Source organism: Passer domesticus, chromosome 1 (genome assembly GCF_036417665.1).
Source record: "Passer domesticus isolate bPasDom1 chromosome 1, bPasDom1.hap1, whole genome shotgun sequence".
Lineage (NCBI taxonomy): Eukaryota > Metazoa > Chordata > Aves > Passeriformes > Passeridae > Passer > Passer domesticus.
This window is the reverse complement of record NC_087474.1, coordinates 134,791,625-134,798,707: the sequence shown is the minus strand read 5'-3', so window position 1 is coordinate 134,798,707 and position 7,083 is coordinate 134,791,625.

Here is a 7,083-nt window from a genome sequence, read left to right as displayed (position 1 = left end):
TGCTTACACAACAGCCAGCCAGTAAATCCAACTCCCTCCTGTCAAAGCCAGAAAATGAACCTGTTATTGTTGGAAGAGAAGCCAAAAAGGAAGTACAGGATTTAACCCCTGAGAAAGCACATTACAAACCTTGAATAAAACTGTATTACAAACAGGAAGTTATCTGAGAATGCCTATAGAGGAAATATTTCTGCAGTAAAATAGTAGTCTGTGGCAGAGCATAGCCTATTCAAGGAGCTTAGATGGTTTGGTAGTGTCCCTGTATTGCTTTCTTTTTTTAATATTTTTGCTTGCTGAAAATTTTCTGCTGCTCATCTCTATCACCAATTATGTATGTGAATTATAAGAGCCTTCTAATAATTAGGGTGAACATTAGATGATGTGCAAAGGTGAAAGGTTTTTGAAGGGTTTGACTTTCATTGTCCTTGAAAGCCAGTATCCAGAACTTATCTCAAAGCCATAATTTGTCCCAGTGTGCCACCCACACCTAAAAACACACACTCATTTTTTAGAGCTGTGAACATGTTTGGTGTACTGTGTTGGCTGAAGGCATGCACCATGGCTAGTCTATTGACCCTTGTGCTGAAGTGTGACTGCAGCAAGAGTTGTGAGTTGGCAGCTGGTGGGACAAGGGTGTGATTATGACACCTTCTCCCCTGTCCTGGGATGGGAGAAACTGATGAGACCTTGGTACTCACCAGATGATTCCTGTCTATACCATGCTGCTCCTGGCACAGCTTGGCTTGGAAAGCTACACAACCAGGCACAAGATGCCAGCATATTTGCTGCCAAAACAGGCACTGCCTACCTCCTCTAGGAAGGTCACTGGCTGGCTGGTTTCTTGGCTGGCTTGCCAGGAGCCTCCAGTGGGCAAGAAGTGACCATGAGCCAATGAGCAGCTATGCTGAGCCAGGGGAGCAATACAACTGCACCCTGAGGGTCAAATTAAAATTGTCTCTGGCTGGATATTATTCCACCTGTAACCCATGGCAGGGGAAATAATGACAGCATTTAGACATTTAGAAAAATCACGTGCTCAGACATGCAAACTGTATTTAGTTGGAAGTTCAGTGGGGTCAACAATGTTGGAGTTTGCTCTTCATACACTGGGTTTACAGTTTGAAGTCAGTCAGTTCTTAGCACTGCAGAGTTAACCCAGCTAAAGAAGAATGAGACAGATTAGGCCTATTAGACAAGAGAAACAAAGCATTTCCCTCCCCCACACAAACAATTTGGTTTTGTCTCCCAAATCTGCATTCCAGCAGTGCTCAGAACCTCCTAATGCAAGAAATTTTCAGGAGAATTTTGTCAATGATGTTTCAAAAGTCAGAGACACTTTTCAGGATACATGACCGCCATCAGTGCTTCCTTATACTGGGACAATAATCACATTTTAACTTAAACCTGCTTTTTTGTTGTTGTCATCCACTTTGTTCCAGCATGTTTTGCTCAACAGCCTCTGTTTTTCACCTTTTCAAAGAAAAGAAATGGGGAGAGCTAATAATGATTGCTGTGCACACGGAGAGCAGCATGTAGGTTTAACCTAGAGCTCTCCAAAGTGTGTGTTGCATAAACAAGTCAGGTCTCACAGCAGCTGAGTTCAGGCTCCCCCAGCTGCAATCAGAGCGTCTCAGAATGTGGCCCACGTCCAGCTGGGGGCAGTCCAAGGTTGTGCTCCCTATGAGCTTCCAGAGCTTCAGACAGCAGAGCCAGTGCAGAAGTGGCTTTGCAATAAATCCTAAATTTAGTAAGGTCATGTTAATACTGCCTGGCAGGTGTAAATACCACCACTGGTGATCCTCCAGTGGGAAAGTACTACCATGGGTCTATAAATATTGATGGGACCATCACTTGAAGTATAATCACTCAGCAAAGTGGTCTAATGAAATCAATGTAATTTTGAATGATTTCAGGAAACTGAAAAATCAGGATAAAGTCTTGAGCAATTTTATCTACTAATGGATAAGGTGTCAGATAATTTGATCCAAATTGATAGCCTGCATTTGGTAACATCAGAAAAGCCTCAGTTCTCTGATTTTTGTTGAAAGAAAAGCTGAGGAAAAGAGATAGCTTTAACTGCAATTTAAACATGATGCATGAATAGTTAATTAATGTACTAAAATTTTATGCAAAACACATATATAGTCAATATATACTGTTGCAGTCTATCAATATAATCTTATTTCTTATAATGAGTGGCTTATATGGTTTCTTTCACACTTGTAGTGGGCACGGTTTTATTAAATATTATTGGGTTTTATATTAATGATTTTATTTAGGTGGACCTGTGAATTTGCTTTAACAAATTACCATGTGAAAAAACACAATACTCTCACCTGCTACGTTTGTGGAGTGCAAAGGTTGAGATATTTTTAAAAGAATCTTTTAACAGTGAGCTAAACAAATATTGATAGTGTGCTTGGGAGGTGGAGTTATTTCAGGTTAAGCAACATTAACAACACAAAGCTCTTCAGATCTAAGCACAGAATTTAACCTTTGATACTGCAAGCTTTCAAGAGACTTTGAACCAAAATGCATATATTACTTAACCACAAGAGGTCATCATAGCACTGCTCTAAGCCACCTCACTGCAGTTTTTTGCACCTCCACTGAGAAACTTGGAAAGAAACATTAAAAAACACAAGATATTTTTTGAATCTGTTTTCAGCTAATCTAAAACTAACAATAAATCTGAAATATACTGATTATTTACTCAGAAGTGACAAACAAAATCCTTCCGTGTTACCGATGTTTTGGCTATTTCCACAGATATTCTCTGAACTTCCTTTATTTTTTCTCTTTTTTTAACAAACAGCTCTTAGCCACGAGGTTAGCAGTGAAGAGCAAATGACAAAGAATCAGCAGAAGAGTGACTAAGTGGTGTTATATCATTGGAATTTTGGCTAAATCACATGAATTCAGGGTTACTTTTTTTATTAGTAGTATGTAAAGGTACTATTTTTCATCTTGGAATCTCATTTAGAAGTCTTTATCAGCCTTAGCAGGCAGATCTCTGCTTAAATTTTGCTTTAGTGCATGCAGAAACAAAATTCCCTCAAATCTTGCCTATGTAATTGTTTACAAGATAATTAGCATTATGAGTGACAGATTCACTCTTACCAGTATACAATGTGGCTTCAATGTATGGGTGAAACGGATTTCTTTATTTGTGTTTATATTGACTCTTAATCTTTTGCTGTGGGAGATTTTTTACCTAATTTCATATCCTGTCAGTGGAAAATGCTCCTTCCTTACTTGTAAATCAGAAGTGGTTTTAAAAACATAGCCTGTTTTTTCAGATGTTACACACTTCCCCTCCCCCCCAAAAAAGGATTTTTTTTCAGATTGGTTCAGTAAAAATAATATGTGCACTACTGAGATTAAAACTATTTTAATTTTCTAACACAACTTAATAATATCAAAACAGATTTTGATTTTTTTGGAATGCTGTATTTCTTAAGTGCTTTTTGTTGCATATCTTTTTGCTGACATTGAAAGGCAATTACATCAAAACTCCCCAACCTCTGTAAATTCTGCAATGTTCCAGTGTAAATTTCTGATGGGTGTGACCCATTCCTAAAAATCTTTCCAAGATGTGACCTGTTGAAACACCTTATTTTCTGAAAAAGTAATAACAGGACAATTTTGACTGCAATATGTAAACTGAGATTCAGCCTTTCTGAGGTGCTGAGTACCTGAAACTCTTGTAAAATTAATATTACAAACAATTGGATCCTGCATAGAGGCTAAGACTCCATGGAATGCTAAAAGCGTGCTGGTATGGGTAGCAGAAATGTAGCTCAACCACAGAGAACACAATTACACTTATCCCAATTTCTGAGCTCTGCTCAACTGCTCTCACCCATGAAGAAACAGTACAAACACAGTTAAATTTGTGACTGCTTAGAACTTAAAATGTGTTACATATATAAAATACTTTGTGTTTTTGTAAAATATATGAATATTGAGAATGTGTACAGACACAGTCCAGCAACCATGCTTTGTAGCTATTTTAAAATCATTCCATGCAGCTGATCTTGGTAGCTAAGCCCTCCTGTGCCAAAAATATGTATCCAGCTGACACACCCAGTGTTAACCTGCACCCTGGCCAATTTACTCTGTCTTTGATGACACAATTTGCCGCAAATATGCACCCCTAACTTTCCTATAAGCTAATTAAGTTTTGATTGAATTTGAATAAAGTGTGTCTTTTACAACTGTTCCTTGTTAGAAGTGTTTTGGTCTTTTTTTATATTGGAACAAAACGTCACTCACTGATGTTATGAAATATCAAGGAGCTCCCTTTTCCACCTTCTTTGCTTTCAAAAGATAATCTAGCAGCTTTTTAGGTCAGCAAGACTTTTGGCTTTTAGGTCTTTGTTCAAGGAATTACATGCCAGTGTAATAAAAAGGTCTTTATCAGAGACTTAGAGTGGTAAGTCTATGGAGAGAAGCCAAGAGAAAATCATTATCAGCAGATATAAAGCTAGAGAAAAGCAGATTTGAGCAAACTAACACAGCTCTGGAATGCTTTCAGAAGTGAAGATGGAAATTTACAAAGTTTCTACACTCTCTTACAAAATTGGGCAACTTTGGTCTGAATAATTTGTACTTTTGTACGCTGATATTCACATAAACTCAGCAGCCTCCTGCTCAGACTCGTATTCTGGCTAATTCTACTGAGGATGGCAAGATTCAGATCCTGTGTTAACCTTAAGTCTTTCTCTGCCCAGTGTCAGTACTTCTTTTCAGTTATCTTAATTTTCTGTCCTCTTTGTGAGAAGAGTTCATGCAGATGATCACCCTTTTCTCTTCTTCACGGATCATTTATTCATTAACTGTCACAAAATTCACAATCACAAGGTAACGTCTTTAGATTTCTTCAGGGATCCTGGAGGTTTTGACACAACCTGGAAACAAAATAAGGAAGATAAAACTTTGAGATAAAAAGTACAGACAAGTCAATATGAAATGCAAGGGATCCATTAATTGCCCACATTTGCAGCTCTCCGAGGACCACCACTCAAATGGTTTTATCATATTGATTTTGAAAACAGAGGCAAATTCTGACAGCTTTTTTCTGACATCAATAGGAAATTAATATTTTTTACCAACAATTTAATCTGCTTCACAAAACAGCCAGAAGATATACATGGCTTCAAAATGCAGCATCCTGCTAGCATAACACTAACATGATTATAGATTGTATCTCCTACATCCCATTCCTTGTAATCTTCATTACAGTTCCATTTTTCACTTCTGAGTTTTCTCTCAAAAGGTTATGAATAAAGTCTTAAAACTGGAATGTACTGCAGAATGAGAAGTCTGTTTCAAGAGGGAGATGAATAAAATTTAAGTCGGGGATTGATTTATTTATTTGGCCCCATGAATTGGATAGATTCAGCTTCAGATTTAAGCCTGATGTGTTACACATTTTTCACTAGGTGGAGCAATAGTATCTTTGTTGACATGTTATTCCTACTCTGAACTCCTGTGCCAGGAGCTTGGAGTGTACAAGGATATTCTGAACTAAATTTGTATATATTGTAAATGGGGTGTTTAATTTAGGATATATTTTTCGTCATTTTGAATTTTTAAAATTTCTGACAAGTGTTAAGCTAGCTCTGATACCTCTTAAGAATTATTAAACTGTAAAATTATTAATTTTAATTCTTTTTTTTTTGTCTCAGATTCATGAACGTATTATGGAAAAAGTAACACAGAAAACAGTCCAGATAACAATGTGGTACTTTTGGTTGTTGTTGTTTTTTGTTTAATGCATGCAATAAGAAAGAAAAACAAATTCTGGCTCATAAGTTACCTAAATGTTTGGCTAATTTAAGTTCTTAAAAATGTCATTTTATATGAATGCACATTTTTGCAATTGCTTATTTACATTTAATGTTAAAATCTCTTTTCAAGGTATATTACTTTAAAATATAAAGATACTTACATTAAGATATAAATTAAGACTTTCAATGACATTCTAGTTTCTTAAGATTATTAATTAAAGAAATATTAGTGGTAAGGTTTGGAATTTTTCAACACATGATATTTTTGTTAGAGACTCTTTTCTTGATACCTGCATGAGTAATGACTCTTTATCAAAAGATTAATTCATGTTTTCTATGGGGTTGTGTTATCAGAAGAAAGATTATATTATTTTACAATAAAATGTCAAGGTGATAAATTTTCAATTACTATTCAATTATATCTATTTTACATTTTAATCCATATATTTTAGTTCATGGCTTGATTCGCTCCTATTATGTTACACCAGTTCTTTGGCTTCAGGCCAATAATATAATACCTGAACATGTGTTATTCTGATGATTTATGAAGTGGCTGTTAGTAATGGCCACAATTAATTTATGAAATTAAAACATTATATCAGATATTGCTTCACATTGAGGAAGAAATAAAGTCTGGTAATGTCTTTATTTACCTTATTTCCTCCTCACTTAATTGAATCAAAATAGTGTTTAATTATATAAAAGCCTTGGAAAATAAATAACCATCAGATACCATAAAGAGCTTTAGACTGCTGCTGCCAAGGCTGACAAAATAAAAACTAATTTTAGAAAGAAAGCACATAGAAATTATATTATGTTGCAATTTTAAGAAGTGCCTTACTAACCATTTAAGCACTTTTGTTGATAGATTGCTCCCTCTATGACACACTGGAACCTCATTCATAAATTAACCTCAGTCTTTAGTGAAACAGCACAGTTGGTTCTAAACATTAATTGTGCTTTTTGAGATTTAGCTGTAGAGTTCTTTGAGCCCCTTTTAAAATTTCTGCTAAAATAAACCCACCCACCAGCCCAGCAGTACCTGGGTGAGTGAGCTGCCAGAGCACACCATCATAAGGACTTAAACACTAGAAGAAATGTTATTCAGTATAATATTCAGGAATTCAAGTACTTAAGTTATTTATGTATCCAAACACTATTCAGTTAGATAAAATTCTTAATATCACATTTTTCCACAAACCCAAATGAGCACCTGAATTGTCAAAGAGCCTATTTCAGTACAATATTTTCATTTTTATATTTTCTGGTAAAGAGTTTTTTTGGTCAAAAA